Source organism: Motacilla alba, unplaced genomic scaffold (genome assembly GCF_015832195.1).
Source record: "Motacilla alba alba isolate MOTALB_02 unplaced genomic scaffold, Motacilla_alba_V1.0_pri HiC_scaffold_34, whole genome shotgun sequence".
Lineage (NCBI taxonomy): Eukaryota > Metazoa > Chordata > Aves > Passeriformes > Motacillidae > Motacilla > Motacilla alba.
Window position 1 is genome coordinate 1022481 of NW_024037436.1, and position 11569 is coordinate 1034049.

Sequence of the window (11569 nt, forward strand, 5' to 3'; positions counted from 1 at the left end):
GAGATGCTGCTGTGGGGAGCTTGAGGGTGACACAAAGAGGCTGAGGGGCAGCGGGTGCCTGAGGGGGACAGGCGAACCAGCCCTCACACCGCCCCAAACCTCGCCCTAAAATCCACCCCTGACCAGTGCACGGGGGAGGTCAGGGGGCCAAGGGACAATGTCGGGGGCCTTGGGGTGACACACAGACATTGGGGGGCAGGTGGAGAGCTGACACCGAGGGTTAGGGGGACAAAGGACACAGGGTACCGGGGGAGGGTTAGGGTGCAGGTGCAGCAGCCCTCACCCCAGCCCTGAGCTCACCCTAAACAGCTCCCCTAGAACAGCAGTGCTCCCCAACAGCAGCACAAGGCAGCGACCCTGATGGGGGGACAGCCCCGGGAGCCTCCCAGCAGGTGCAGGTGATCACCCTGATGGTGGGACAGCTCCAGAACCTTCCCTGGGACAGCCCCAGAACCTTCCCAGCAGGTGCAGGCGATCACCCTGATGGTGGGACAGCTCCAGAACCTTCCCAGCAGGTGCAGGCGATCACCCTGATGGTGGGACAGCTCCAGAACCTTCCCTGGGACAGCCCCAGAACCTTCCCAGCAGGTGCAGGGGATCACCCTGATGGGGGGACAGGTATTTAACCTGATGGGGGCACAGCCCAGAATCCCCTGGTGCAGCCCCACCAGGCCCCAGCTGTTGCCCCAGGCAGAAGGTCGGGATGGTGTCTGGAGGCTGCAGAGTCACAGGTACGGACTGAGCAGTTTTTTTATGGTTATTTTTAGGGCTTTTCAGGGCTTTTAAAGGATAATTTAGGGTTATTTTTCTGCAGGTGTTTTTTAGGAATTGTCGGGGAATCTTTAAGATACCGTTGGGGCTTTTTTAAAATAAATTTTTAAGGTTGTTTCAAGGGCTTTCTTTCTCCTAAATAGAGTTTTAGGGTTTATTTTCGTGGTATCCTTGGGGCTTTTTTTTGACTGTTTAAAATATTTTAGGGCTCTTTGAGAACTATTGAGGGTATGTGGAGACCAGGAACGTGGGCTGGTGAGTTTTGCTTACCGGGGCAGAAGCCTTTTTGTGTACCAGGTAGGCCCTCGGCCCTTAGGGGCCGGCTGCCTGCTGGATTTCCGCGAATCCGCAGATGATGCCCAGGGACAAACTGGCACCTGTGCCAACTCGGGCTGCTTTGAGAGTGCCCATGGAGCTCTGCAAACTGAGACCAGGAACTTGGGCTGGTGAGTTTTGCTTACCGGGGCAGAAGCCTTTTTGTGTACCAGGTAGGCCCTCGGCCCTTAGGGGCCGGCTGCCTGCTGGATTTCCGCGAATCCGCAGATGATGCCCAGGGACAAACTGGCACCTGTGCCAACTCGGGCTGCTTTGAGAGTGCCCATGGAGCTCTGCAAACTGAGACCAGGAACTTGGGCTGGTGAGTTTTGCTTACCGGGGCAGAAGCCTTTTTGTGTACCAGGTAGGCCCTCGGCCCTTAGGGGCCGGCTGCCTGCTGGATTTCCGCGAATCCGCAGATGATGCCCAGGGACAAGCTGCCAGCTGTGCCAACTCGGGCTGCTTTGAGAGTGCCCATGGAGCTCTGCAAACTGAGACCAGGAACGTGGGCTGGTGAGTTTTGCTTACCGGGGCAGAAGCCTTTTTGTGTACCAGGTAGGCCCTCGGCCCTTAGGGGCCGGCTGCCTGCTGGATTTCCGCGAATCCGCAGATGATGCCCAGGGACAAGCTGCCAGCTGTGCCAACTCGGGCTGCTTTGAGAGTGCCCATGGAGCTCTGCAAACTGAGACCAGGAACGTGGGCTGGTGAGTTTTGCTTACCGGGGCAGAAGCCTTTTTGTGTACCAGGTAGGCCCTCGGCCCTTAGGGGCCGGCTGCCTGCTGGATTTCCGCGAATCCGAAGATGATGCCCAGGGACAAGCTGCCACCTGTGCCAACTCGGGCTGCTTTGAGAGTGCCCATGGAGCTCTGCAAACTGAGACCAGGAACGTGGGCTGGTGAGTTTTGCTTACCGGGGCAGAAGCCTTTTTGTGTACCAGGTAGGCCCTCGGCCCTTAGGGGCCGGCTGCCTGCTGGATTTCCGCGAATCCGAAGATGATGCCCAGGGACAAGCTGCCAGCTGTGCCAACTCGGGCTGCTTTGAGAGTGCCCATGGAGCTCTGCAAACTGAGACCAGGAACGTGGGGTGGTGAGTTTTGCTTACCGGGGTAGAAGCCTTTGTCTTTACCTGGTAGGCCCTCGGCCCTTCGGGGCCGGCTGCCTGCTGGATTTCCGCGAATCCGCAGATTATGCCCAGGGACAAGCTGCCACCTGTGCCAACTCGGGCTGCTTTGAGAGTGCCCATGGAGCTCTGCAAACTGAGACCAGGAACGTGGGCTGGTGAGTTTTGCTTACCAAGGTAGAAGCCTTTGTCTTTACCTGGTAGGCCCTCGGCCCTTAGGGGCCGGCTGCCTGCTGGATTTCCGCGAATCCGAAGATGATGCCCAGGGACAAGCTGCCAGCTGTGCCAACTCGGGCTGCTTTGAGAGTGCCCATGGAGCTCTGCAAACTGAGATCAGGAACGTGGGCTGGTGAGTTTTGCTTACCGGGGCAGAAGCCTTTTTGTGTACCAGGTAGGCCCTCGGCCCTTAGGGGCCGGCTGCCTGCTGGATTTCCGCGAATCCGCAGATGATGCCCAGGGACAAGCTGCCAGCTGTGCCAACTCGGGCTGCTTTGAGAGTGCCCATGGAGCTCTGCAAACTGAGACCAGGAACTTGGGGTGGTGAGTTTTGCTTACCGGGGCAGAAGCCTTTTTGTGTACCAGGTAGGCCCTCGGCCCTTAGGGGCCGGCTGGCAGCTGGATTTCCGCGAATCCGAAGATGATGCCCAGGGACAAGCTGCCACCTGTGCCAACTCGGGCTGCTTTGAGAGTGCCCATGGAGCTCTGCAAACTGACACCAGGAACGTGGGGTGGTGAGTTTTGCTTACCGGGGCAGAAGCCTTTTTGTGTACCAGGTAGGCCCTCGGCCCTTAGGGGCCGGCTGCCTGCTGGATTTCCGCGAATCCGAAGATGATGCCCAGGGACAAGCTGCCAGCTGTGCCAACGCAGGCTGCTTTCAGAGTACCCATGGAGCTCTGCAAACTGAGACCAGGAACGTGGGCTGGTGAGTTTTGCTTACTGGGGCAGAAGCCTTTTTGTGTACCAGGTAGGCCCTCGGCCCTTAGGGGCCGGCTGCCTGCTGGATTTCCGCGAATCCGAAGATGATGCCCAGGGACAAGCTGCCAGCTGTGCCAACTCGGGCTGCTTTGAGAGTGCCCATGGAGCTCTGCAAACTGACACCAGGAACTTGGGGTGGTGAGTTTTGCTTACCGGGGTAGAAGCCTTTGTCTTTACCTGGTAGGCCCTCGGCCCTTAGGGGCCGGCTGCCTGCTGGATTTCCGCGAATCCGCAGATGATGCCCAGGGACAAGCTGGCACCTGTGCCAACTCGGGCTGCTTTGAGAGTGCCCATGGAGCTCTGCAAACTGAGACCAGGAACGTGGGCTGGTGAGTTTTGCTTACCGGGGCAGAAGCCTTTTTGTGTACGAGGTAGGCCCTTGGCCCTTAGGGGCCGGCTGCCTGCTGGATTTCCGCGAATCCGAAGATGATGCCCAGGGACAAGCTGCCAGCTGTGCCAACTCGGGCTGCTTTGAGAGTGCCCATGGAGCTCTGCAAACTGAGATCAGGAACGTGGGCTGGTGAGTTTTGCTTACCGGGGCAGAAGCCTTTTTGTGTACCAGGTAGGCCCTCGGCCCTTAGGGGCCGGCTGCCTGCTGGATTTCCGCGAATCCGAAGATGCCGCCCAGGGACAAGCTGCCAGCTGTGCCAACTCGGGCTGCTTTGAGAGTGCCCATGGAGCTCTGCAAACTGAGACCAGGAACGTGGGCTGGTGAGTTTTGCTTACCGGGGCAGAAGCCTTTTTGTGTACCAGGTAGGCCCTCGGCCCTTAGGGGCCGGCTGCCTGCTGGATTTCCGCGAATCCGAAGATGCCGCCCAGGGACAAGCTGCCACCTGTGCCAACTCGGGCTGCTTTGAGAGTGCCCATGGAGCTCTGCAAACTGAGACCAGGAACGTGGGCTGGTGAGTTTTGCTTACCGGGGCAGAAGCCTTTTTGTGTACCAGGTAGGCCCTCGGCCCTTAGGGGCCGGCTGCCTGCTGGATTTCCGCGAATCCGAAGATGATGCCCAGGGACAAGCTGCCAGCTGTGCCAACTCGGGCTGCTTTGAGAGTGCCCATGGAGCTCTGCAAACTGACACCAGGAACTTGGGGTGGTGAGTTTTGCTTACCGGGGTAGAAGCCTTTGTCTTTACCTGGTAGGCCCTCGGCCCTTAGGGGCCGGCTGCCTGCTGGATTTCCGCGAATCCGAAGATGATGCCCAGGGACAAGCTGCCAGCTGTGCCAACTCGGGCTGCTTTGAGAGTGCCCATGGAGCTCTGCAAACTGACACCAGGAACGTGGGGTGGTGAGTTTTGCTTACCGGGGTAGAAGCCTTTGTCTTTACCTGGTAGGCCCTCGGCCCTTAGGGGCCGGCTGCCTGCTGGGTTTCCGCGAATCCGCAGATGATGCCCAGGGACAAGCTGCCAGCTGTGCCAACTCGGGCTGCTTTGAGAGTGCCCATGGAGCTCTGCAAACTGAGACCAGGAACGTGGGCTGGTGAGTTTTGCTTACCAAGGTAGAAGCCTTTGTCTTTACCTGGTAGGCCCTCGGCCCTTAGGGGCCGGCTGCCTGCTGGATTTCCGCGAATCCGAAGATGATGCCCAGGGACAAGCTGCCAGCTGTGCCAACTCGGGCTGCTTTGAGAGTGCCCATGGAGCTCTGCAAACTGAGATCAGGAACGTGGGCTGGTGAGTTTTGCTTACCGGGGCAGAAGCCTTTTTGTGTACCAGGTAGGCCCTCGGCCCTTAGGGGCCGGCTGCCTGCTGGATTTCCGCGAATCCGCAGATGATGCCCAGGGACAAGCTGCCAGCTGTGCCAACTCGGGCTGCTTTGAGAGTGCCCATGGAGCTCTGCAAACTGAGATCAGGAACGTGGGGTGGTGAGTTTTGCTTACCGGGGCAGAAGCCTTTTTGTGTACCAGGTAGGCCCTCGGCCCTTAGGGGCCGGCTGCCTGCTGGATTTCCGCGAATCCGAAGATGATGCCCAGGGACAAGCTGCCAGCTGTGCCAACTCGGGCTGCTTTGAGAGTGCCCATGGAGCTCTGCAAACTGAGATCAGGAACGTGGGCTGGTGAGCTTTGCTTACCGGGGCAGAAGCCTTTTTGTGTACCAGGTAGGCCCTCGGCCCTTAGGGGCCGGCTGCCTGCTGGATTTCTGCGAATCCGCAGATGATGCCCAGGGACAAGCTGCCAGCTGTGCCAACTCGGGCTGCTTTGAGAGTGCCCATGGAGCTCTGCAAACTGAGACCAGGAACTTGGGGTGGTGAGTTTTGCTTACCGGGGCAGAAGCCTTTTTGTGTACCAGGTAGGCCCTCGGCCCTTAGGGGCCGGCTGGCAGCTGGATTTCCGCGAATCCGAAGATGATGCCCAGGGACAAGCTGCCACCTGTGCCAACTTGGGCTGCTTTGAGAGTGCCCATGGAGCTCTGCAAACTGACACCAGGAACGTGGGCTGGTGAGTTTTGCTTACCGGGGCAGAAGCCTTTTTGTGTACCAGGTAGGCCCTCGGCCCTTAGGGGCCGGCTGCCTGCTGGATTTCCGCGAATCCGAAGATGATGCCCAGGGACAAGCTGGCACCTGTGCCAACTCGGGCTGCTTTGAGAGTGCCCATGGAGCTCTGCAAACTGACACCAGGAACTTGGGGTGGTGAGTTTTGCTTACCGGGGTAGAAGCCTTTGTCTTTACCTGGTAGGCCCTCGGCCCTTAGGGGCCGGCTGCCTGCTAGATTTCCGCGAATCCGAAGATGATGCCCAGGGACAAGCTGCCAGCTGTGCCAACTCGGGCTGCTTTGAGAGTGCCCATGGAGCTCTGCAAACTGAGACCAGGAACGTGGGCTGGTGAGTTTTGCTTACCGGGGCAGAAGCCTTTTTGTGTACCAGGTAGGCCCTCGGCCCTTAGGGGCCGGCTGCCTGCTGGATTTCCGCGAATCCGAAGATGATGCCCAGGGACAAGCTGCCACCTGTGCCAACTCGGGCTGCTTTGAGAGTGCCCATGGAGCTCTGCAAACTGAGACCAGGAACGTGGGCTGGTGAGTTTTGCTTACCGGGGCAGAAGCCTTTTTGTGTACCAGGTAGGCCCTCGGCCCTTAGGGGCCGGCTGCCTGCTGGATTTCCGCGAATCCGCAGATGATGCCCAGGGACAAGCTGCTAGCTGTGCCAACTCGGGCTGCTTTCAGAGTACGCATGGAGCTCTGCAAACTGAGACCAGGAACGTGGGCTGGTGAGTTTTGCTTACCGGGGTAGAAGCCTTTGTCTTTACCTGGTAGGCCCTCGGCCCTTAGGGGCCGGCTGCCTGCTGGATTTCCGCGAATCCGAAGATGATGCCCAGGGACAAGCTGCCAGCTGTGCCAACTCGGGCTGCTTTGAGAGTGCCCATGGAGCTCTGCAAACTGAGACCAGGAACGTGGGCTGGTGAGTTTTGCTTACCGGGGCAGAAGCCTTTTTGTGTACCAGGTAGGCCCTTGGCCCTTAGGGGCCGGCTGCCTGCTGGATTTCCGCGAATCCGAAGATGATGCCCAGGGACAAGCTGCCAGCTGTGCCAACTCGGGCTGCTTTGAGAGTGCCCATGGAGCTCTGCAAACTGAGACCAGGAACGTGGGCTGGTGAGTTTTGCTTACCGGGGCAGAAGCCTTTTTGTGTACCAGGTAGGCCCTCGGCCCTTAGGGGCCGTCTGCCTGCTGGATTTCCGCGAATCCGAAGATGCCGCCCAGGGACAAGCTGCCAGCTGTGCCAACTCGGGCTGCTTTGAGAGTGCCCATGGAGCTCTGCAAACTGAGACCAGGAACGTGGGCTGGTGAGTTTTGCTTACCGGGGCAGAAGCCTTTTTGTGTACCAGGTAGGCCCTCGGCCCTTAGGGGCCGGCTGGCAGCTGGATTTCCGCGAATCCGAAGATGCCGCCCAGGGACAAGCTGCCACCTGTGCCAACTCGGGCTGCTTTGAGAGTGCCCATGGAGCTCTGCAAACTGAGACCAGGAACGTGGGCTGGTGAGTTTTGCTTACCGGGGCAGAAGCCTTTTTGTGTACCAGGTAGGCCCTCGGCCCTTAGGGGCCGGCTGCCTGCTGGATTTCCGCGAATCCGAAGATGATGCCCAGGGACAAGCTGGCACCTGTGCCAACTCGGGCTGCTTTGAGAGTGCCCATGGAGCTCTGCAAACTGACACCAGGAACGTGGGCTGGTGAGTTTTGCTTACCGGGGTAGAAGCCTTTGTCTTTACCTGGTAGGCCCTCGGCCCTTAGGGGCCGGCTGCCTGCTGGATTTCCGCGAATCCGCAGATGATGCCCAGGGACAAGCTGCCACCTGTGCCAACTCGGGCTGCTTTGAGAGTGCCCATGGAGCTCTGCAAACTGAGACCAGGAACGTGGGCTGGTGAGTTTTGCTTACCAAGGTAGAAGCCTTTGTCTTTACCTGGTAGGCCCTCGGCCCTTAGGGGCCGGCTGCCTGCTGGATTTCCGCGAATCCGAAGATGATGCCCAGGGACAAGCTGCCAGCTGTGCCAACTCGGGCTGCTTTGAGAGTGCCCATGGAGCTCTGCAAACTGAGACCAGGAACTTGGGGTGGTGAGTTTTGCTTACCGGGGCAGAAGCCTTTTTGTGTACCAGGTAGGCCCTCGGCCCTTAGGGGCCGGCTGGCAGCTGGATTTCCGCGAATCCGCAGATGATGCCCAGGGACAAGCTGCCACCTGTGCCAACTCGGGCTGCTTTGAGAGTGCCCATGGAGCTCTGCAAACTGAGATCAGGAACGTGGGGTGGTGAGTTTTGCTTACCGGGGCAGAAGCCTTTTTGTGTACCAGGTAGGCCCTCGGCCCTTAGGGGCCGGCTGCCTGCTGGATTTCCGCGAATCCGAAGATGATGCCCAGGGACAAGCTGCCAGCTGTGCCAACGCAGGCTGCTTTCAGAGTACCCATGGAGCTCTGCAAACTGAGACCAGGAACGTGGGCTGGTGAGTTTTGCTTACCAAGGTAGAAGCCTTTTTCTTTACCTGGTAGGCCCTCGGCCCTTAGGGGCCGGCTGGCAGCTGGATTTCCGCGAATCCGAAGATGATGCCCAGGGACAAGCTGCCAGCTGTGCCAACTCGGGCTGCTTTGAGAGTGCCCATGGAGCTCTGCAAACTGAGATCAGGAACGTGGGGTGGTGAGTTTTGCTTACCGGGGCAGAAGCCTTTTTGTGTACCAGGTAGGCCCTCGGCCCTTAGGGGCCGGCTGCCTGCTGGATTTCCGCGAATCCGAAGATGCCGCCCAGGGACAAGCTGCCAGCTGTGCCAACTCGGGCTGCTTTGAGAGTGCCCATGGAGCTCTGCAAACTGAGACCAGGAACGTGGGCTGGTGAGTTTTGCTTACCGGGGCAGAAGCCTTTTTGTGTACCAGGTAGGCCCTCGGCCCTTAGGGGCCGGCTGCCTGCTGGATTTCCGCGAATCCGCAGATGATGCCCAGGGACAAGCTGCCAGCTGTGCCAACTCGGGCTGCTTTGAGAGTGCCCATGGAGCTCTGCAAACTGAGACCAGGAACGTGGGCTGGTGAGTTTTGCTTACCGGGGCAGAAGCCTTTTTGTGTACCAGGTAGGCCCTCGGCCCTTAGGGGCCGGCTGCCTGCTGGATTTCCGCGAATCCGAAGATGATGCCCAGGGACAAGCTGCCACCTGTGCCAACTCGGGCTGCTTTCAGAGTACCCATGGAGCTCTGCAAACTGAGACCAGGAACGTGGGCTGGTGAGTTTTGCTTACCGGGTTAGAAGCCTTTGTCTTTACCTGGTAGGCCCTCGGCCCTTAGGGGCCGGCTGGCAGCTGGATTTCCGCGAATCCGCAGATGATGCCCAGGGACAAGCTGCCAGCTGTGCCAACTCGGGCTGCTTTGAGAGTGCCCATGGAGCTCTGCAAACTGAGACCAGGAACGTGGGCTGGTGAGTTTTGCTTACCGGGGCAGAAGCCTTTTTGTGTACCAGGTAGGCCCTCGGCCCTTAGGGGCCGGCTGCCTGCTGGATTTCCGCGAATCCGAAGATGATGCCCAGGGACAAGCTGCCAGCTGTGCCAACTCGGGCTGCTTTGAGAGTGCCCATGGAGCTCTGCAAACTGAGACCAGGAACGTGGGCTGGTGAGTTTTGCTTACCGGAGCAGAAGCCTTTGTCTTCACCTGGTAGGCCCTCGGCCCTTAGGGGCCGGCTGCCTGCTGGATTTCCGCGAATCCGAAGATGATGCCCAGGGACAAGCTGCCACCTGTGCCAACTCGGGCTGCTTTGAGAGTGCCCATGGAGCTCTGCAAACTGACACCAGGAACTTGGGGTGGTGAGTTTTGCTTACCGGGGCAGAAGCCTTTTTGTGTACCAGGTAGGCCCTCGGCCCTTAGGGGCCGGCTGCCTGCTGGATTTTCGCGAATCCGAAGATGGTGCCCAGGGACAAGCTGCCACCTGTGCCAACTCGGGCTGCTTTCAGAGTACCCATGGAGCTCTGCAAACTGAGACCAGGATCGTGGGGTGGTGAGTTTTGCTTACCAGGGTAGAAGCCTTTGTCTTTACCTGGTAGGCCCTCGGCCCTTAGGGGCCGGCTGCCTGCTGGATTTCCGCGAATCCGAAGATGCTGCCCAGGGACAAGCTGCCAGCTGTGCCAACTCGGGCTGCTTTGAGAGTGCCCATGGAGCTCTGCAAACTGACACCAGGAACGTGGGCTGGTGAGTTTTGCTTACCGGAGTAGAAGCCTTTGTCTTTACCTGGTAGGCCCTCGGCCCTTAGGGGCCGGCTGCCTGCTGGATTTCCGCGAATCCGCAGATGATGCCCAGGGACAAGCTGCCAGCTGTGCCAACTCGGGCTGCTTTGAGAGTGCCCATGGAGCTCTGCAAACTGACACCAGGATCGTGGGGTGGTGAGTTTTGCTTACCGGGGTAGAAGCCTTTGTCTTTACCTGGTAGGCCCTCGGCCCTTAGGGGCCGGCTGCCTGCTGGATTTCCGCGAATCCGAAGATGCCGCCCAGGGACAAGCTGCCAGCTGTGCCAACTCGGGCTGCTTTGAGAGTGCCCATGGAGCTCTGCAAACTGACACCAGGAACGTGGGCTGGTGAGTTTTGCTTACCGGGGCAGAAGCCTTTTTGTGTACCAGGTAGGCCCTCGGCCCTTAGGGGCCGGCTGCCTGCTGGATTTCCGCGAATCCGAAGATGATGCCCAGGGACAAGCTGCCACCTGTGCCAACTCGGGCTGCTTTGAGAGTGCCCATGGAGCTCTGCAAACTGAGACCAGGAACTTGGGGTGGTGAGTTTTGCTTACCGGGGCAGAAGCCTTTTTGTGTACCAGGTAGGCCCTCGGCCCTTAGGGGCCGGCTGCCTGCTGGATTTCCGCGAATCCGCAGATGATGCCCAGGGACAAGCTGCCAGCTGTGCCAACTCGGGCTGCTTTCAGAGTACCCATGGAGCTCTGCAAACTGAGACCAGGAACGTGGGCTGGTGAGTTTTGCTTACCGGGGTAGAAGCCTTTGTCTTTACCTGGTAGGCCCTCGGCCCTTAGGGGCCGGCTGCCTGCTGGATTTCCGCGAATCCGAAGATGATGCCCAGGGACAAGCTGCCACCTGTGCCAACTCGGGCTGCTTTGAGAGTGCCCATGGAGCTCTGCAAACTGAGACCAGGAACGTGGGCTGGTGAGTTATGCTTACCGGGGCAGAAGCCTTTTTGTGTACCAGGTAGGCCCTCGGCCCTTAGGGGCCGGCTGGCAGCTGGATTTCTGCGAATCCGCAGATGATGCCCAGGGACAAGCTGCCAGCTGTGCCAACTCGGGCTGCTTTGAGAGTGCCCATGGAGCTCTGCAAACTGAGACCAGGAACGTGGGCTAGTGAGTTTTGCTTACCGGGGTAGAAGCCTTTTTGTGTACCAGGTAGGCCCTCGGCCCTTAGGGGCCGGCTGCCTGCTGGATTTCTGCGAATCCGCAGATGATGCCCAGGGACAAGCTGCCAGCTGTGCCAACTCGGGCTGCTTTGAGAGTGCCCATGGAGCTCTGCAAACTGAGACCAGGAACGTGGGCTGGTGAGTTTTGCTTACCGGGGCAGAAGCCTTTTTGTGTACCAGGTAGGCCCTCGGCCCTTAGGGGCCGGCTGCCTGCTGGATTTCCGCGAATCCGAAGATGATGCCCAGGGACAAGCTGCCACCTGTGCCAACTCGGGCTGCTTTCAGAGTACCCATGGAGCTCTGCAAACTGACACCAGGAACTTGGGGTGGTGAGTTTTGCTTACCGGGGTAGAAGCCTTTGTCTTTACCTGGTAGGCCCTCGGCCCTTAGGGGCCGGCTGGCAGCTGGATTTCCGCGAATCCGAAGATGATGCCCAGGGACAAGCTGCCAGCTGTGCCAACTCGGGCTGCTTTGAGAGTGCCCATGGAGCTCTGCAAACTGAGACCAGGAACGTGGGCTGGTGAGTTATGCTTACCGGGGCAGAAGCCTTTTTGTGTA